The sequence below is a fragment of the Amphiura filiformis genome, chromosome 19 (assembly GCF_039555335.1).
Source record: "Amphiura filiformis chromosome 19, Afil_fr2py, whole genome shotgun sequence".
In the NCBI taxonomy this organism is placed as follows: domain Eukaryota; kingdom Metazoa; phylum Echinodermata; class Ophiuroidea; order Amphilepidida; family Amphiuridae; genus Amphiura; species Amphiura filiformis.
Window position 1 is genome coordinate 40,594,306 of NC_092646.1, and position 22,950 is coordinate 40,617,255.

Sequence of the window (22,950 nt, forward strand, 5' to 3'; positions counted from 1 at the left end):
ATTTTTTCATTGACATGAGACTACCGGACGATATAGGGGCCTTTCTATCATGTCCGTGATATTTTTTCATTAACCATGTTAACATGAGACTACCGGGCCATATAGGGGGTCTTTCTATCATGTCCGTGATATTGTTTTCATTAACATGAGACTACCGGGCGATATAGAGGGTCTTTCTATCATGTCCGTGATATATTTTTCATTGACATGAGACTACCGGGCGATATCGGGGTCTTTCTATCATGTCCGTGATATTGTTTCATTGACATGAGACTACCGGGCGATTATACGGGGTCTTTCTATCACGTCCGTGATATTTTTTTCATTAACCATTTTAACATGAGGGTACCGGGCCATATAGGGGGTCTTTCTATCATGTCCGTGATATTTTTTCATTAACCATGTTAACATGAGACTACCCGGCCATATAGGGTCTTTCCATCATGTCCGTGATATATTTTTTTCATTGACATGAGACTACCGGGCGATATCGGGGGTCTTTCTATCATGTCCGTGATATTTTTTTTCATCGAACATGAGGGTACCGGGCCATATAGGGGTCTTTCTATCATGTCCGTGATATTTTTTCCATTAACATGAGACTACCGGGTTATTTCGTATAATATTTTTTTCATTAACATGAGACTACCGGGCGACATAGGGGGTCTTTCCATCATGTCCGTTATATTTTTTCATTGACATGAGACTACCGGGTTATAGGGGGTCTTTCTATCATGTCCGTGATATTTTTTTCATTAACCATGTTAACATGAGACAACCGGGCCATATAGGGGCCTTTCTATCATGTCCGTGATATTTTTCTAATATATTGACATGAGACTACCGGACGATATAGGTGCCTTTCTATCATGTCCGTGATATTTTTTTCATTAACCATGTTAACATGAGACTACCGGGCCATATAGGGGGTCTTTCTATCATGTCCGTGATATATTTTTTCATTGACATGAGACGACCGGGCGATATCGGTTGTCTTTCTATCATGTCCGTGATATTGTTTTCATTGACATGAGACTACCGGGCGATATAGGGGGTCTTTCTATCATGTCCGTGATATTGTTTTCATTGACATGAGACTACCGGGCCATATAGGGGGTCTTTCTATCATGTCCGTGATATATTTTTCATTGACATGAGACTACCGGGCGATATCGGGGTCTTTCTATCATGTCCGTGATATTGTTTTCATTGACATGAGACTACCGGGCCATATTGGGGGTCTTTCTATCATGTCCGTGATATATTTTTTCATTGACATGAGACTACCGGGCGATATAGAGGGTCTTTCTATCATGCCCGTTATATATTTTTTCATTGACATGAGACTACCGGGCGATATCGGGGGTCTTTCTATCATGTCCGTGATATTGTTTTCACTGACATGAGACTACCGGGCGATATCGGGGGTCTTTCTATCATGTCCGTGATATTGTTTTCAGTGACATGAGACTACCGGGCCATGGGGTCTTTCTATCATGTCCGTGATATATTTTTTTCATTGACATGAGCCTACCGGGCGATATAGAGGGTCTTTCTATCATGCCCGTTACATATTTTTTATTGACATGAGACTACCGGGCGATATCGGGGGTCTTTCTATCACGTCCGTGATATTGTTTTCATTGACATGAGACTACCTGGCGATTATAGGGGGTCTTTCTATCACGTCCGTGATATTTTTTTCATTAACATGAGACTACCGGGTTATATAGGGGTCTTTCTATCATGTCCGTATAATATTTTTTCATTAACATGAGACTACCGGGCGACATAGGGGGTCTTTCCATCATGTCCGTTATATTTTTGTCATTGCGAAATGAGACTACCGGGTTATATAGGGGGTCTTTCTATCATGTCCGTATAATATTTTTTTCATTAACATGAGACTACCGGGCGACATAGGGGGTCTTTCCATCATGTCCGTTATATATTTTTCATTGAATTAGACTACCGGGTTATATAGGGGGTCTTTCTATCATGTCCGTGATATTTTTTTCATTAACCATGTTAACATGAGACTACCGGGCCATATAGGGGTCTTTCTATCATGTCCGTGATATATTTTTCATTGACATGAGACTACCGGGCGATATCAGGGGTCTTTCTATCATGTCCGTGATATTGTTTTCATTGACATGAGACTACCGGGCGATTATAGGGGGTCTTTCTATCATGTCCGTGATATTTTATTCATTAACCATTTTAACATGAGGGTACCGGGCCATATAGGGGGTCTTTCTATCATGTCCGTGATATTTTTTTCATTAACATGAGACTACCGGGTTATATAGGGCGGGGGTGGGGTCTTTCTATCATGTCCGTATAATATTTTTTTCATTAACATGAGACTACCGGGCGACATAGGGGGTCTTTCCATCATGTCCGTTAAGTTTTTTTCATTGACATGAGACTACCGGGCGATATAGGGGATCAATTAATGTCCGTGATACATTTTTCCATTAACATGAGACTACCGGGCGATACAAGGGGTCTCTCTATAGGCCTAATGTCTGTGATATTTTTTTCCATTAACATGAGACTACCGGGCGATCTAGTGGGTCTTCTATAGTCCGTGATATAATTCTTATATTTTTTCATTAATATGAGATTATACCGGGCGATGGTCAGTGGCGTAGATTTCTTTTTGACATTGGGGAGCTGAGGGGGGGGAATCATGGAGTTTTCTTGAAGTATTGTGAATCAGCACCTTTTAGCGACAAAATAAGTTTATTGTACAATTATGGTTTGCGCGCGAAAAAAATTGGCATATTGAAGCTAAACTGATGAAATAGGCCTATGGTACAAAAGTTGAACAAATGCGCGCGAGGCGCGCAAAGAGGTTTTTCAGGTTAAAATAGCCAAATATGAGGTTAATTTGTTCAGAAACCCACTTAGGGACTATTGCCGTCAACATGGGGGGGTGACTGTATGGACCATCCCCACAAGCGAAATATTGGGGATTCCCCCATCTACGCCTATGATTATTATCAATAACACGAGTGAGACTAGTGGGGACATAGGGGTTCATCATTTCCGTGATAAATCTTGAAAGCTCTTGAGTCTTGATATTATAATCTTTTAAAAAACGACGCGAGACTACCTGAGAGTTTTGCCCTTTTCATTATCAATAACATAGGCCTACTACCTGAGCGTCTAAACATGTCACACTTATGACATGGGTTGTTCAGTTCCCCCGAATGGAGTCTGATTTAGGTGTGTAAGGTGCGGTTTAGCGTTTTCACCCGAATGACCAACAAAAGTGGGGGGCACGTGCCGCCCTGCCTTCCCCCGCGCACGCCACTGTGACGTGAACAACAGTAGGCCTACTTTATATAGGCCCTACTTTAATACCAAGTATCATGTTAAATATATTCCAGCTCCCTTGCTTGAGCACTTTACCGTGGATGATTTACCTTACTTGGATTTATTTATATTTTGAATTATATATTTAGTTAATATTTATTTATTAATATTTAGGCTGTATAATTTATTTATTTTATGGATCTCGATACAATTTAAGAAAACAAACTTTCTTTATTTCTTCCTTCTTTTCTTTTCTCCTTCTTTCTTTCTTTCTTTTTTCTTTTTTAAAATTTATATATTTATTTATTTTAAGATTTATTTATTATAGAATTAGCATGCTTATCAAATTAATAAACAAGACGACTTTGGCAAGTCTAATTTCCCACTGCCAAAGTTTAAAGATGCGCGCCGTATAGCATTGTTATGGTATTATAACACTAAACTCCTTTACGTTTCAAACGAGAGGTATTTTTCAAGGTAAATATACCTGCATTTCAGTGTGAATGATTATTTAGTGGTGTGTGCCTGTATACTGGTGGCCCTATTTGACTAAGTTGCCAGTTTATTACTAGGTCATATAAACCCGATCTTGGTAAAATTCTCATTATTATTCATAAGATGACGCACGACATGAGACTACCGGTATATAGCCAAAGCCGATTTCCAGAATTTTGTCGTTGTTTCGTCATCTTGTTTGCATCAATTTTGTCGTAATATCCTTGCTAGATATACACCAGACGGGTAAGTTTAAGTAAAACAAATATTATCAGTATGATGTAGATTCGCCATTTGCAATCCAGGCATCATTAATTGCTTCGGTCACATGCACAGTCACATGGTAGGCCTAATGATCATGATACAACATTGAATTTGAATGAGTCTCCCACAGTGACATCGCCCCGATATCTTCATGTGGCTTTGGCTATATACCGGTAGTCTCATGTCGTGCGTCATCTTATGAATAATAATGAGAAATTTACCAAGATCGGGTTTATATGACCTAGTAATAAACTGGCAACTTAGTCAAATAGGGCCACCAGTATACAGGCACACACCACTAAATAATCATTCACACTGAAATGCAGGTATATTTACCTTGAAAAATGCCGCTCGTTTGAAACGTAAAGGAGTTTAGTGTTATGCGGCGCGCATCTTTAAACTTTGGCAGTGGGAAATTAGACTTGCCAAAGTCGTCCTGTTTATTAATTTGATATTAGCATGCTAATTCTTATTATTTCAATAAATAAATCTTAAAATAAATAAATATATAAATTTTAAAAAAGAAAAAAGAAAGAAAGAAGAAGAAAAGAAAAGAAGGAAGAATTAAAGAAAGTTTGTTTTCTTAAATTGTATCGAGATCCATAAAATAAATAAATTATACAGCCTAAATATTAATAAATAAATATTAACTAAATATATAATTCAAAATATAAATAAATCCAAGTAAGGTAAATCATCCACGGTAAAGTGCTCAAGCAAGGAGCTGGAATATATTTAAAATGATACTTGGTATTAAAGTAGGGCCTATATAAAGTACTGTTGTTCACGTCACAGTGGCGTGCGCCAAGGGGGGGGGGGGCAGGGGGGCACGTGCCTCCCCCACTTTTGTTGGGCATTCGGGGAAAACGCTAAAACCGCACCTTACACACCTAAATCAGACTCCATTCGGGGGAACTGAACAACATGCCACCCCCTCCACCCCACCCCACCCCAGCAAATTTTCAATGTGGTCACTTTACGACGTTGTTTCAAAGGTCAGACAAGCAGGCTATCAGAACATAATGCAAAATATATGATTACCATGGTAGTCTCATGTTTTAAATAGGTTTCAAAAGGGTATCTCATGGCTACCCCTCCCTCATGTTGTCATGTTTTGATGATAAAAACTGAGAGGTGCTAGGTGCAACTTCTGTTTGTCTCATGTCATAAATGTGACATGTTTAGACGCTCAGGTAGTAGGCCTATGTTCTTGAAAAGGGCAAAAACTCTCAGGTAGTCTCGCGTCGTTTTTAAAAGATTATAATATCAAGAGCTATCAAGATTTATCACGGAAATGATGAACCCCTATGTCCCCAGTAGTCTCACTCGTGTTATTGATAATAATCATAGGCGTAGATGGGGAATCCCCAATATTTTGCTTGTGGGATGGTCCATACAGTCACCCCCCCCATGTTGACGCCAATAGTCTCTAAGTGGGTTTCTTAACCTCATATTTGGTTATTTTAACTTGAAAAACCTCTTTGCGCTCCTCGCGCGCATTTGTTCAACTTTTGTACCATGTTTAGCTTCAATATACCAATTTTTTTCGCGCGCAAACCATAATTGTACCATAAACTTATTTTGTCGCTAAAATAGGCTCACATTAATACTTCAAGAAAAATTTTCCAACTCCATGATCCCCCCTCAGCTCCCCAATGTCAAAAAGAAATCTACGCCACTGACCATAGCCCGATAATCTCATATTAATGAAAAAATATAAGAATATATCACGGACTATAGAAGACCCACTAGATCGCCCGTTAGTCTCATGTTAATGGAAAAAAATATCACGGACATTATAGAGAGACCCCTTGTATCGCCCGGTAGTCTCATGTTAATGAAAAAAATATTATACGGATATGATAGAAAGACCCCCGATATAACCCGGTAGTCTCATGTTAATGAAAACAATATCACAGACATGATAGAAAGACCCCTATATCGCCCGGTAGTCTCATGTCAATGAAAAAAATATCACGGACATGATGAAAAGACCCCCTATGTCGCCCGGTAGTCTCATGTTAATAAAAAAAATATTATACAGATATGATAGAAAGACCCCTATATAACCCGGTAGTCTCATGTTAATGAAAAAATATCACAGACATGATAGAAAGACCCCTATATCGCCCGGTAGTCTCATGTCAATGAAAAAAATATCACGGACATGATGAAAAGACCCCCTATGTCGCCCGGTAGTCTCATGTTAATGAAAAATATATTATACAGATATGATAGAAAGACCCCCTATATAACCCGGTAGTCTCATGTTAATGAAAAAAATATCACAGACATGATAGAAAGACCCCTATATCGCCCGGTAGTCTCATGTCAATGAAAAAAATATCACGGACATGATGAAAAGACCCCTATGTCGCCCGGTAGTCTCATGTTAATGAAAAAAATATTATACAGATATGATAGAAAGACCCCCTATATAACCCGGTAGTCTCATGTTAATGAAAAAATATCACAGACATGATAGAAAGACCCCTATATCGCCCGGTAGTCTCATGTCAATGAAAAAAATATCACGGACATGATGAAAAGACCCCTATGTCGCCCGGTAGTCTCATGTTAATGAAAAAAATATCACGGACATGATAGAAAGACCCCCTATATCGCCGGCCCGGTAGTCTCATGTTAATGAAAAAAATATCACGGACATGATAGAAAGACCCCTATATAACCGGGTAGTCTCATGTTAATGAAAAAATATCACGGACATGATAGAAAGACCCCCTATATGGCCCGGTAGCCTCATGTTAACTTGGTTAATGAAAAAAAATATCACGGACATGATAGAAAGACCCCCTATATCGCCCGGTAGTCTCATGTCAATGAAAAAATATCACGGACATGATAGAAAGACCCCCCATATCGCCCGGTAGTCTCATGTTAATGAAAAAATATCACGGACATGATAGAAAGACCCCCTATATGGCCCAGTAGTTTCATGTTAACATGGTTAATGAAAAAAATATCACAGACATGATAGAAAGGCCCCTATATCGTCCGGTAGTCTCATGTCAATGAAAAAAATATCACGGACATAACAGAAAAAACACCGATATCGCCCGGTAGTCTCATGTCAATGAAAAAATATATCACGGACATGATAGAAAGACCCTCTATATCGCCCGGTAGTCTCATGTTAATGAAAAAAATATCACGGACATGATAGAAAGACCCCCTATATCGCCGGCCCGGTAGTCTCATGTTAATGAAAAAAATATCACGGACATGATAGAAAGACCCCCTATATAACCGGGTAGTCTCATGTTAATGAAAAATATCACGGACATGATAGAAAGGCCCCTATATGGCCCGGTAGCCTCATGTTAACATATTTAATGAAAAAAATATCACGGACATGATAGAAAGACCCCTATATCGCCCGGTAGTCTCATGTCAATGAAAAAATATCACGGACATGATAGAAAGACCCCCCATATCGCCCGGTAGTCTCATGTTAATGAAAAAAATATCACGGACATGATAGAAAGACCCCCTATATGGCCCAGTAGTTTCATGTTAACATGGTTAATGAAAAAAATATCACGGACATGATAGAAAGGCCCCTATATCGTCCGGTAGTCTCATGTCAATGAAAAAAATATCACGGACATAACAGAAAAAACACCGATATCGCCCGGTAGTCTCATGTCAATGAAAAAATATATCACGGACATGATAGAAAGACCCTCTATATCGCCCGGTAGTCTCATGTTAATGAAAAAATATCACGGACATGATAGAAAGACCCCCTATATGGCCCAGTAGTTTCATGTTAACATGGTTAATGAAAAAAATATCACGGACATGATAGAAAGGCCCCCTATATCGTCCGGTAGTCTCATGTCAATGAAAAAAATATCACGGACATAACAGAAAGACCCCCGATATCGCCTGGTAGTCTCACGTCAATGAAAAAATATCACAGACATGATAGAAAGACCCCCGATATCGCCCGGTAGTCTCATGTCAATGAAAAAATACATCACGGACATGATAGAAAGACCCTCTATATCGCCCGGTAGTCTCATGTTAATGAAAAAAATATCACGGACATGATAGAAAGACCCCATATATAACCCGGTAGTCTCATGTTAATGAAAAAATACCACGGACATGATAGAAAGACCCCCTATGTAACCCGGTAGTCTCATGTTAATCACGGACATGATAGAAAGATCCCCTATGTCGCCCGGTAGTCTCATGTTAATGAAAAAAATATTATACGGATATGATAGAAAGACCCCCTATATAACCCGGTAGTCTCATGTTAATGAAAAAAATATAACAGACATGATAGAAAGACCCCTATATCGCCCGGTAGTCTCATATCAATGAAAACAATATCACGGACATGATAGAAAGACCCCCGATATCGTCCGGTAGTCTCATGTTAATGAAAAAAATATCACGGACATGATAGAAATACCCCTATATCGCCGGCCCGGTAGTCTCATGTCAATGAAAAAAATATCACGGACATGATGGAAAGACCCATTATGTCGCCCTGTAGTCTCATGTTAATGAAAAAAATATTATACGGACATGATAGAAAGACCCCCGATATAACCCGGTAGTCTCATGTTAATGAAAAAAATATCACGGACATGATAGAAAGACCCCCTATATGGCCCGGTACCCTCATGTTAACATGGTTAATGAAAAAAATATCACGGACATGATAGAAAGACCCCCCTATATCGCCCGGTAGTCTCATGTCAATGAAAACAATATCACGGACATGATTGAAAGACCCCCGATATCGCCCGGTAGTCTCATGTCAATGAAAAATATATCACGGACATGATAGAAAGACCCTCTATATCGCCCGGTAATCTCATGTTAATGAAAAAATATCACGGACATGATAGAAAGACCCCTATATCGCCCGGTAGTCTCATGTTAATGAAAACAATATCACGGACATGATTGAAAGACCCCCGATATCCTCCGGTAGTCTCATGTCAATGAAAAATATATCACGCACACGATAGAAAGATCACCGATATCGCCCGGTAGTCTCATGTTAATGGAGAAAAAAATATCACGGACATTATAGAGAGACCCCTTCGCCCGTTAGACTCATGTCAATGAAAAAAATATATCACGAACATTATAGAATGATCCCCTATGTCGCCCGGTAGTCTCATGTCAATGAAAAAAATATCACGGACATGATGAAAAGACCCCTATGTCGCCCGGTAGTCTCATGTCAATGAAAAAAATATCACGGACATGATGAAAAGACCCCTATGTCGCCCGGTAGTCTCATGTCAATGAAAAAATATCACGGACATGATGAAAAGATCCCCTATATCGCCCGGTAGCCTCATGTCAATGAAAAAAATACCACGGACATGATAGAAAAAAAACCCTATATCACCTGGTAGTCTCGTGCTAATGAAAAACATCACGGACATGATAGAAAGACCCCCTACAGGGTGTATCAAAATGATTGGTACCCATCAATTTTGATGTTTATTGAAAAGCCTACCTCTTCCAAATACACTTTTGGATACATTTGAAATATCCAGAATGTATAGTTTATGACTTGTTTTTGCAATTAATTTACAAATTATTTGGATCTTATGTTGAATTTTGATCTGTCAGGCTCATCCATTATCGATGAAAACTGATGGGTACCAATCATTTTGATACAGCTTGTATATTGCCCGGTAGTCTCATGTTAATGAAAAAATATCACGGACATGATGGAAAGATCCCCTATATCACCCGGTAGTCTCTTGTTAATGAAAATAAGAGGTCCAAATCTCTCATGTCGTGTGTAAGTGAGTCCATCTATGCACACATATATATCACGGACATGATAGAAAGACCCTCTATACATGCTATATCGCCCAGTAGTCTCAAGCCAATGAAAACAAAAAATCACGGACATGATAAAAGACCCCCGATATCGCACGGTAGTCTCATGTTAATGAAAGAAATATCACGGACATTATTGAAAGACTTTGAGTTTTGGAGTATGCGAGTGTAATCACACTCCTCCACACTCCTTAAATGATCATAAGGAGTGCGATTTATCACACTCCTTAATCGCTAAGCTTACATCACTTTAAGCATATAACCACACTCCTCATTCACAAAATAGCACTCCTCGTGATTTTATTTATTTATTTATTTATTTATTTATTTATTTATTTATTTATTTATTTATTTATTTATTTATTTATTTATTTGTTTATTTATTTACGGCCTATTTATTTAGTTACTTAATTTATTAATTAATTGATTGATTTATTTATTTGTTTGTTTTTGGCCTATTTTTTTTTAAATTAACATGAGACTACCGGGCGATATAGGGGTCTTCTATCATGTTCGTGAGTACATTTTTTTTTATTAACATGAGACTACCGGTCGATATAGGGGGTCTTCCTATCATGTCCGTGATATTTTTTTCATTAACATGAGACTACCGGTTGATATAGGGGGGTTCTCTATCATGTCCGTGATATTTTTTTCATAACATGAGACTACCGGTCAATAGGCCTAAAGGGGTCTTCCTATCATGTTCGTGATGGTGTTTTTTTTGCAGTATTGTGGGTCTTTCTATCATATCCGTGATATATATATGTTTTCATAACATGAGACTACCGGTCAATAGGCCTAAAGGGTCTTCCTATCATGTTCGTGATGGTGTTTTTTTTTGCAGTATTGTGGGTCTTTCTATCATATCCGTGATATATATATATATTTCATTGACATGAGACTACCGGCCCGGGGGTCACTCACTACTTGACATGCTACGCACCCGTGTCCAAGAAAAACGTCTAAAAAAAGGGTATGTTTTTCACCACACAGCGTCGTCGACGTCTTTTTGAAAAAGGGGTCCTTTTTCAGAAGGCATCGCCATTTAGGGTCCTTTTTCAGCCAAATCCTTAGACGTTTAGGGTTAGTAATATTATTGTTTGAGTGAGTTTGCACTAATTTGATAAAAATCACCACTTTTTAATTGATTCTTGTTACTTTTGTGCATGTTTTCTTCAGTATCCATTTGTCTGCAACATCAAAAAGACACACTGATTGGGTATCAAATTAGCTAATTTCCCTGTTTACGCCACTTAATATGGTATCAATATAGATATTTCTTAGTTGACGCCATTTAGGGTATGGTTTTTGCATGTGCTACGTCATTTAGGGTAGGATTTTGCATGTGTTTCGCTATTAAGGGTGGAATTTGGTTATGTGAAAATTCGCCACTAAGGGTGCATTTCAGAGGTGTTCGGACGTGGGTGGGAGGCACTTTTGTGTGAGTGACCCCCCGGACTAGCGGGCGATATAGGAGTCTTTCTATCATGTCCGTGATATATTTGTGTAATAGAAGGATTCGTTTTCACACGACATGAGACTACCGGAGAGATTTGGACCTCTTATTTTCAATTACAAGAGACTACCGGGCGATATAGGGGGTCTTTCCATCATGTCCGTGATATTTATTTCATTAATATGTCTGTGATATTTTCAGCTATCATGTCCGTTATTATTTTATTAACATGAGACTACCGGGCAATATAGGGAGTCTTCTATCATGTCCGTGAGTATATTTTTTCATTGACATGAGACTACCGGGCGATATAGGGGTCTTTCTGTCCGAGTGTCCGTGTCATTAACATGAAACTACCGGTCGATATAGGGGTCTTTCTATCATGTCCGAAACTACCGGTCGATATAGGGGTCTTTCTATCATGTCCGGGATATTTATTTTCATTGACATGAGACTACCGGCGATATGTGGGGGGGGGGGTCTTTCTGTCATGTCCCTGATATATCTGTGTTCATAGAGTGATTTACTAATACATACGGCATGAGACTACCGGAGTCTGGTTATTTTATTTTCATTAACATGAGACTACCGGACGATATAGGGGGGTCATCTATCATATCCTTGATTATATTTTTTCATGAGACTACCAGGCGATGTACTGGTCTTTCTATCATGTCCGTGAGTATTTTTTTCATTAACATGAGACTACCCGGGGATAATGGGGTCTTTCTAACATGTCCGTGATATATCTTTAAAATATAGGGTGGGTGGGGGAGGCTTCCTAATGTCTTTTTACCCTGCCTAGCAAAGATATTGTCTTCTTCTACAAACTACATCAGACTACCGGGGAGATTTGGACCTCTTATTTTCATTACATGAGACTACCGGGCGATATAGGGGTCTTTCTATCATGTCCGTGAGTACTATTAACATGAGACTACCGTTCGATATAGGGGGTCTTCTATCATGTACGTGAGTACATTTTTTTATTACCATGAGACTACCGGTCGATATAGGGGGTCTTCCTATCATGTCCGTGATATTTTTTTCATTAACATTAAACTACCGATCGATATTGGGGGGCTTTCTATCATGTTCGTGATATTGTTTTCATCAACATGAGACTACCGGTCGACATAGCGGGTCTTCCTATCATGTCCGTGATATTTATTTCATTGACATGATACTACCGGGCGATATAGGGGGGCTTTCTATCATGTTCGCGATATTGTTTTCATTAACATGAGACTACCGGTCGACATAGCGGGTCTTCCTATCATGTCCGTGATATTTATTTCATTGACATGATACTACCGGGCGATATGGGGGGCTTTCTATCATGTTCGTGATATTTTTTTCATTAACATGAAACTACCGATCGATATAGGGGGGGGCTTTCTATCATGTTCGTGATATTGTTTTCATCAACATGAGACTACCGGTCGACATAGCGGGTCTTCCTATCATGTCCGTGATATTTTTTTCATTAACATGATACTACCGATCGATATGGGGGGGCTTTCTATCATGCTCGTGATATTGTTTTCATTGACATGAGACTACCGGCCCGGGGGTCACTCACTACTTGACATGCTACGCACCCGTGTCCAAGAAAAACGTCTAAAAAAAGGGTATGTTTTTCACCACACAGCGTCGTCGACGTCTTTTTGAAAAAGGGGTCCTTTTTCAGAAGGCATCGCCATTTAGGGGTCCTTTTTCAGCCAAATCCTTAGACGTTTAGGGTTAGTAATATTATTGTTTGAGTGAGTTTGCACTAATTTGATAAAAATCACCACTTTTTAATTGATTCTTGTTACTTTTGTGCATGTTTTCTTCAGTATCCATTTGTCTGCAACATCAAAAAGACACACTGATTGGGTATCAAATTAGCTAATTTCCCTGTTTACGCCACTTAATATGGTATCAATATAGATATTTCTTAGTTGACGCCATTTAGGGTATGGTTTTTGCATGTGCTACGTCATTTAGGGTAGGATTTTGCATGTGTTTCGCTATTAAGGGGTGGAATTTGGTTATGTGAAAATTCGCCACTAAGGGTGCATTTCAGAGGTGTTCGGACGTGGGTGGGAGGCACTTTTGTGTGAGAGTGACCCCCGGACTAGCGGGCGATATAGGAGTCTTTCTATCATGTCCGTGATATATTTGTGTAATAGAAGGATTCGTTTTCACACGACATGAGACTACCGGAGAGATTTGGACCTCTTATTTTCAATTACAAGAGACTACCGGGCGATATAGGGGGTCTTTCCATCATGTCCGTGATATTTTATTTCATTAATATGTCTGTGATATTTTCAGCTATCATGTCCGTTATTATTTTATTAACATGAGACTACCGGGCAATAGCGGGGGTCTTCTATCACGTCCGTGAGTATATTATTTCATTGACACGAGACTACCGGGCGATATAGGGGGTCTTTCTGTCCGAGTGTCCGTGTCATTAACATGAAACTACCGGTCGATATAGGGGGTCTTTCTATCATGTCCGAAACTACCGGTCGATATAGGGGGTCTTTCTATCATGTCCGGGATATTTATTTTCATTGACATGAGACTACCGGCGATATGTGGGGGGGGGGGTCTTTCTGTCATGTCCCTGATATATCTGTGTTCATAGAGTGATTTACTAATACATACGGCATGAGACTACCGGAGTCTGGTTATTTTATTTTCATTAACATGAGAGCTACCGGACGATATAGGGGGTCATCTATCATATCCTTGATTATATTTATTCATGAGACTACCGGCGATGTACTGGTCTTTCTATCATGTCCGTGAGTATTTTTTCATTAACATGAGACTACCGGGATAATGGGGTCTTTCTAACATGTCCGTGATATATCTTTAAAATATAGGGTGGGTGGGGGAGGCTTCCTAATGTCTTTTTACCCTGCCTAGCAAAGATATTGTCTTCTTCTACAAACTACATCAGACTACCGGGGAGATTTGGACCTCTTATTTTCATTACATGAGACTACCGGGCGATATAGGGTCTTTCTATCATGTCCGTGAGTACTATTAACATGAGACTACCGTTCGATATAGGGGGTCTTCTATCATGTACGTGAGTACATTTTTTATTACCATGAGACTACCGGTCGATATAGGGGGTCTTCCTATCATGTCCGTGATATTTTTTTCATTAACATTAAACTACCGATCGATATTGGGGGGCTTTCTATCATGTTCGTGATATTGTTTTCATCAACATGAGACTACCGGTCGACATAGCGGGTCTTCCTATCATGTCCGTGATATTTATTTCATTGACATGATACTACCGGGCGATATAGGGGGCTTTCTATCATGTTCGCGATATTGTTTTCATTAACATGAGACTACCGGTCGACATAGCGGGTCTTCCTATCATGTCCGTGATATTTATTTCATTGACATGATACTACCGGGCGATATGGGGGGAGCTTTCTATCATGTTCGTGATATTTTTTTCATTAACATGAAACTACCGATCGATATAGGGGGGCTTTCTATCATGTTCGTGATATTGTTTTCATCAACATGAGACTACCGGTCGACATAGCGGGTCTTCCTATCATGTCCGTGATATTTTTTCATTAACATGAAACTACCGATCGATATGGGGGGGGCTTTCTATCATGCTCGTGATATTGTTTTCATTAACATGAGACTACCGGTCGATATATCGGGTCTTCCCGTGATATTTATTTCATTGACATGATACTACCGGGCGATATAGGGGGGCTTTGACATGAGATTACCGGGAGATATAGGGGTCTTTCTATCACGTCCGTGAGTATCTTTTTTATTAACATGAGACTACCGGGTGATATAGGGGGTCTTCTATCATGTCAGTGAGTATATTTTTTCATTAACATGAGACTATCGGTCGATATAGGGGGTCTTCCTATCATGTCCGTGATATTTATTTCATTGACATGAGACTACCGGGCAATATAGGGGGTCTTCCTATCATATCCGTGATATTTTTTTCATTAACATGAAACTACCGGTCGATATAGGGGGGCTTTCTATCATGTTCGTGATATAGGTTTCATTAACACGAGACTACCGGTCGACATAGTGGGTCTTCCTATCATTTCCGTGATATTTATTTCATTGACATGAGACTACCGGGCGATAGGGGGGGGTCTTCTTATCATATCCGTGATATTTTTTTTATTAACATTAAACTACCGGACGATATAGGGGGGCTTTCTAAAATGTTCGTGATATTGTTTTCATTAACATGAGACTAAATACCGGTCGACATAGTGGGTCTTCCTATCATGTCCGTGATATGTATTTCATTGACATGAGACTACCGGGCGATATAGGGGGTCTTTCATCACGTCCGTGATGAGTCTTTTTTTATTAACATGAGACCACCGGGTGATATAGGGGGTCTTCTATCATGCCCGTGAGTATATTTTTTCCATTAACATGAAACTACCGGTCGATATCACAGTGGGTCGATATGGGGAGGGGGGGGTCTACCATTTCCGTGACTTTAGTATTGTTTTTATTAACATGAGACTACCGGTCGATATAGGGGGTCTTCATATCATATCCGTGATATTTATTTCATTGACATGAGACTACCGGGCGATATATGGGGGGTCTTCTTATCATATCCGTGATATTTTTTTCATTAACATTAAACTACCGGACGATATAGGGGGCTTTCTATCATGTTCGTGATTGTTTTCATTAACATGAGACTACCTATGTCTTCCTATCATGTCCGTGATATTTATTTCTTTGACATGAGACTACCGGGCGATATAGGGGGTCTTTCTATCACGTCCGTGAGTATTTTTTTTTATTAACATGAGACTACCGGGTGATATAGGGGGTCTTCTATCATGTCAGTGAGTATATTTTTTTCATTATCATGAGACTACCGGTCGACATAGGGGTCTTCCTATCATGTCCGTGATATTTATTTCATTGACATGAGACAACCGGGCAATATAGGGGATCTTCCTATCATATCCGTGATATTTTTTCATTAACATGAAACTACCGGCCGATATAGGGGGGGTTCTACCATTTCCGTGATATTGTTTTTATTAACATGAGACTACCGGTCGACATTGGAGGTCTGCATATCATATCCGTGATATTTATTTCATTGACAGGAGACTACCGGGCGATATAGGGGGGGTCTTCCTATCATATGGTGATATTTTTTTCATTAACATTAAACTACCGGACGATACAGGGGGACTTTCTAAAATGTTCGTGATATTGTTTTCATTAACATGAGACTACCTACCGGTCGACACAGTGGGTCTTCCTATCATGTCCGTGATATTTATTTCATTGACATGAGACTACCGGGCGATATAGGGGGTCTTTCTATCACGTCCGTGATGAGTCTTTTTTATTAACATGAGACTACCGGGTGATATAGGGGTCTTCTATCATGTCCGTGAGTATATTTTTTCATTAACATGAAACTACCGGTCGATATCACAGTGGGTCGATATGGGGAGGGGGGGGGGGTCTACCATTTCCGTGACTTTAGTGCTGTTTTTATTAACATGAGACTACCGGTCGATATAGTGGGGTCTTCATATCATAGGCCTATCCGTGATATTCATTTCATTGACATGAGACTACCGGGCGATATGGGGAGTCTTCTTATCATATCCGTGATATTTTTTTCATTAACATTAAACTACCGGACGATATAGGGGGCTTTCTATCATGTTCGTGATTGTTTTCATTAACATGAGACTACCGGTCGACATAGTAGGTCTTCCTATCATGTCCGTGATATTTATTTCATTGACATGATACTACCGGGCGATATAGGGGGGCTTTCTATCATGTTCGTGATATTGTTTTCATTAGGGGTGGTGCAATAATTATGTATACCCCGGGGGTGAATTATAGGGGGGGGCAAAGATTTTTTGGCAGGCCAAAAGGGGGGGGCAAGCATTTTTTGGCAGGTCGAAAGGGGGGGGTCAAGCGATTTTGGCAGGTCGAAAGGGGGGGCAAGCAATTTTTGGCACAGATATTTTGGGCACCGTTTCTATATTATGCCCTAAAAGGTGTAGGAAAACGCTACGAACACGTTCAAATATGCAAAATTTCCTGCTCGCTGCGCTCGCATTATATGTTAAGACAATTTAAGGTTTTAAATTCAGGTTCCCAAAAATCTTGCATGTGTAAGGGGGGGGGGGCAAAGATTTTTTGGCACGTCAAAGGTGGGGGAAAAGTTTTTTTGGCACGTTGAAAGTGGGGGGGGGGCAAAGGTTTTTTTGGCACGGCCAAAGGGGGGGCAAGCGATTTTGGCAGACCATTTTGAGAATTCACCCCGGGGTACACATAATTATTGCACCACCCCTTAACATGAGACTACCGGTCGACATAGGGGGGTCTTCCTATCATATCCGTGATATTTATTTGATTGACATGAGACTACCGGGCGATATAGGGGGTCTTCCTATCATATCCGTGATATGTTTTTCATTAACATTAAACTACCGGACGATATAGGGGGGCTTTCTATCATGTTCGTGATTGTTTTTATTAACATGAGACTACCGGTCGACATAGGGGGTCTGCATATCATATCCGTGATATTTATTTCATTGACATGAGACTACCGGGCGATTATAGGGGGGTCTTCCTCACGGTTGTTTGAAGGGATCATTTATTAGTTTTTCAAACAAAACATAATGTACAACCAAATTTTAGGCTTAAGCAGCTAAATGCGATATCATGCTAATGAATACAAATGCTTTTGAGTCATTCGCAACTTTAATTTGCCCTCTTTTACAAAATTATTCACTTTTATAGCATTTTTAAAAGCTTTTCCGGATGTAAAATGTGCCTATTAATGACAAAATTGGTGGCGCTATTTAGTTACTGGAAATTACTCTTTCAAGCTTTCAACTTGATACAAATAATTCCTTTTATTGTTTGATAAAATATGTTTATAAAATTTACATGTTGCTTGTTGCAGCTATTCCGGCTGTTTTAATGGCAGTATTAATCACCTACCTCTTGCAAATAAAGAAATATGATTTGGGATAAATAGCGCCATCTATAGTTTGTATTTAGTTAATAATGAAGCTAATTCTATATACATCAAACAACCGTGTCCTATCATATCCGTGATATTTTTTTCATTAACATTTAACATTCTCTCATGTCCGTTTTATATTTTTGTCATAAACATGAGACTACCGGGCGATAGTGGGTCTTTTTATCATGTCCGTGATATATCTGTGTGCATAGAGGGATTCATTTAGTTTAGACATGAGACTACCGGAGAGTTTAACATTTTATTATCAATAAAATAAAGGGGTTTTTCTTTATCTTTAAATATAGTGAGAGGGGCTTCTTTATAAACAGTAATTATGAAGATTATCATGAGACAGTCGACATCAGTCGTCTTCACTGCCTAGCAATGTCTTCTTCACAAACAACCCGAGACTACCAGTGAGTCTGTGAGCTCTTATTGTTAGGTCTATTATTTAAAATATTTGTTTGTTTAATCTTGTATATGCCGGTGGTAGGCCCTACACTGAAAATTACAATTAGTCAAATTCGATGAAAAATTTGTCAAACAGGGGATATAAATTTGTCATTCAAGGTAATTTGTCGTTTGACTATAATCACATCTATTCGACAAATTGTACAAACTACCAGACAAATCATTTCATTCGCATGACGAATCAAAATTAGTGATTGACAAATTTTAATGATTGACAAATCTGCGTGAACAATATGTATTGGTCATGACGAATCCAGTTCGTCAGGAGATGAAGAATTGACAAGTTAATACATCGTATGACGAATCGTGCCGACAAACTTTGTTGAACACGACTAATTAAATTTTATAGCTGACAAGTTCCATTGACGAATTAGCTAGAAGCAACGGGTTTCCGAGCCTACGTGCAAGACACCGCGTCGCCATTACCAGCATACATGAGCATGCAGACGATATACGTGAATCCCGGTTCGTGAAATTTGTCATCTGATCTATAGCTTGGACAGGTAAGAATTTGTTTTTTGCCATGTTTCAATTGTAATATTTTGCACAGTGACTTTTGTGCACTGTAAATGTGACAACTAAGGCTGAAATTTTGGACCAAACCATCAGTGAAAACATTGACACGATGATTGATGTACGGCACCACACATGCACACCGTACTGCACTTAAGCTTACCGTGCACAAAAGTCACTGTGCAAATTATTACAGTTGAAACATGGCAAAAAAAAACAAATTCGTTCCTGTCCTAGCTATAGATCAGATGACGAATTTCACGAACGGATTCATGAATAATCATCTGCATGCTTATTGCATGTAGGCCTATCATTATGCTGATAATGGCGGCGTGGTGGCAAATCACTGTCACTAATTTGTTAAGTGACAAATTAAACAAGCAAGCATTACAAGTTATTTTTTCATCATGACAAATTAATTTTCATGCATGACAAATTAATTTTCTTGCATGACAAATTATTTCAGAAATTTGTCGTTTTAGACACTTTTTGCATGACAAATCAAAATTAGTCATACGGTGCATGTTCATGACAAATTATAGTTTGTCGTGCATATGAATGACAAATTGCATGACAAATTATAGTTTGTCGTTTTAGACATGCCGTATGACAATTTTTTATTTGTCAATTGACTAAAGTATATTTTCAGTGTATAGGCAGTTTTATAGAATAATGAAATAACATTCGTAGAAAAATGACCGGGTACTGAAAATAGCATTTCGATTTCAAAGAGGAAAACTAGTTTCATTTTATTTTTAACTACTTCAATGTGGCAACACCCACATACTGACACGGCCTTGAACGTCTACGCGAAAAACAAGTTACACGACAGAGCCTGTTTAATACACGACAGTTAGGGACGCACCGATAGATATCAATGGGGGACTGTCGACTGGGTAGGGTAGTTGGGTCCATTTGTTTAGCACCTCGGTGAAGCATTATTTTAACACCTTGGTGAAGCAATTTTGTGGGTTTTTTTAACACCATGGTGAAGCAAGTTTTTTTCATTAACATGAGACTCAATTTTTTGTTTTCATCGTTAAGTTCTCTATTTTGTTTGGATTGGTTAAACAACTTTATGTTGTTTAATAGTAGGTATATCACCCCAAAAATAAGCGCAGCAGAAACATGTTATTTGACGCTTTTAATTGAATCATCGTTATGAATGCTTCAAAAAACAAAAACAGAATTGAAATCGGATAATGCAAAGTGATGTAACGTCAACTTGAAGATACCCGGAAATCGGGTGAAAACCTGCCACAAATTGCTATAAATGGCAAAATGGTAATTTTTTGGATTTGTAATGCTTATTCGGACACTTACTTGAAAAGGTAGCATTGATTTAAGTATCACAGATTAATTGCATATCTTTCCGGACTTCGTTAAAGAAAACAAGATTAAAAAATCTATGCTCGAATAAATGTAATAAATCCACCAAATATACAATTTTAGCCATTTTGACCAATCTGCAGACAAATAAAAGCTTCAAAATTGACTAAGTCCAAGTAATTAATATGCAAAAATAATGCCAACAGAGAACCGTACATGATATGAGGATGCGGTTTTTTTTGCACACATAAGTACTTAAAGTTCTTTCATTTGGTAACAAAAAATACACAAAAAGTCATTAATTATGCAAATTAGCTAATTACATCTAATTATATATTTATGCCATTCTTATGTTAATTAGGCATATGTAATTTTTACTTTTTCAATGTTTTATTTATGTTTTATTCATACAGCATGATTTTGTCAAATATGAACCTGCTGTGATGTTGAATAAAGAAACTGCAGTTAATTGCCTAAGTGCACCGAGTTTTCAATTGGTATAGGGAAGTGTTTCACTCATTGTCCAAGGAAAAAAAATACATGATAACAAACACTGGTATTTCAGACCGGTGGTACTAGGTCCTCTATTTCGAGAGACCTATACTTATTGATTTATGGACGATCTAAAAAAATTCATAAAACAGGTCTTAACTCTTAAACTAGGCAGTGTTTAATTTCGGCGGAGTTGATAATGATTTAGGAAATGTTTCACCTACCATATATTAAAAAGACAAATTATTGTGATCAATGAAACATAACGAGGAAATCGTGTTTTGACATGTATGTTTTCAAAAATTGGCCAACTTTGATCCGCGCGCTTTTTGATTCACTGTTATGTATGCGTGCACAGTATGACAGAATTATTGTGCAGCCACTGTGACATACCTATTAATAGGCCTAGGCCGCCTAAGTCTATATTTTTACCATTTTAACGTTTTATATAGCACCTAAATTCTCATGTGCCGTAAAAAGCATTATCTTTAGGTTTTAAAAAATAGGCCTAGTGATTTTTTTGCGCAGAAATATCAAAGGAGATCCATGATATTTTCTTACTAATTTTCTCACGAAAAATATATAATTCTGTGCGTAAACATCTAGGCCTATCAGTTACTCACATGACAGTGATGACACATAACACACATCATCATTCATGCTCACATCCTCACATCCAAACCCAGTAGGGCCTACAGTAGGCCCGCACCAGTGCACTGAGTGTCCGCATCAAACTGTAGGCCTACATGCTGGAACAAATTCAAATCCAATTTTAAGACAAACTATTAATAATAGGCCTATAGGACGTCAATTTTCCTTAATCAAACTGTGATTTTTTTCTACCCTTGACGTTATATCTTTTCTTTGCTCAGATGGCGAGACATTTTTTTCCATAAAACTATCAAGCCCCCTCCCCCCTTTATATCTTATGGTGCGTCCCTTATTGGTCTTCTCTTGCATTAGTTCAGTGCAGTGATCATAGAAAAAATTTGAGCCATATTCAGTTGCAATTTCATTGTTTCCACAAAATTTTACTACACCCCTATTAGGGCCTATCACCAAACATGTCAGTTGACCTATATTAGGGACCGATCGTTATTTACGGCAGGGGGGGGAATGGGTGTTTTGGCAAAAATATCGACAAAAAATTTCGCGTTCCCCCCTCCCGTCCGCTCAAAATTTTCGCGTTCCCCCTTGTTTTCCCAATTTTCTCCATTTAAAATTTAACAATCCCCCTCCTGGTTCAACTAAAAATTTCAGGTTCCCCCTCAAGACCACAAAAAAATTTCATGTTCCCCCTAAATTTACCCATTCCCCCCCTGCCATAAATAACGATCGCTCCCTTAGTAAGATAAATGTCAAGAATATTTCTGGGCCCCGCCCGATCACATTTACTGGGTTTTGGTTTTACCAGGGTCAGCTGCAGGGTTTTACGTAGTATACCTACTGTAGCCTATACCACGTACGTGTGATGCCTCATACCATAGCGGCACTTCATGCCAACTGCTCATTGTACGTGCGAGCGAGCAGCGAAGGAGAAAAATATCGTGTCAACTCTTTTAATTGTCTCTACCAATTACCTTGTAATATTATGAACTATTGTTCTTATTTCTAACCAAAATACCCAGCCAGAAAAACCCACACCACAGCCATCGCGCGCCATACTGTACTGCCCGGTGCCAGTGGTGCGAGAGTGGTTTAATATGCCACTGGCTGTCCC

General features: G+C 38.9%; 1 protein-coding gene across 3 annotated transcripts in view; it reads left to right on the plus strand.

The window, feature by feature from the left end:
* Nucleotides 1–22,950, plus strand: part of LOC140141303 (E3 ubiquitin-protein ligase TRIM56-like) — a 66,167-nt gene that overhangs the window by 12,220 nt on the left and 30,997 nt on the right. For 2 of the 3 annotated variants that reach the window (XM_072163128.1, XM_072163127.1), the window contains exon 1: nt 3,983–4,065. The exons of the other annotated variant lie outside the window; for it this stretch is intronic. The gene's annotated coding sequence lies outside the window, so the exon portion shown is untranslated. Of the gene's footprint in view, nt 1–3,982; nt 4,066–22,950 lie in introns of those variants that run through there. 3 annotated transcript variants of the gene reach the window in all.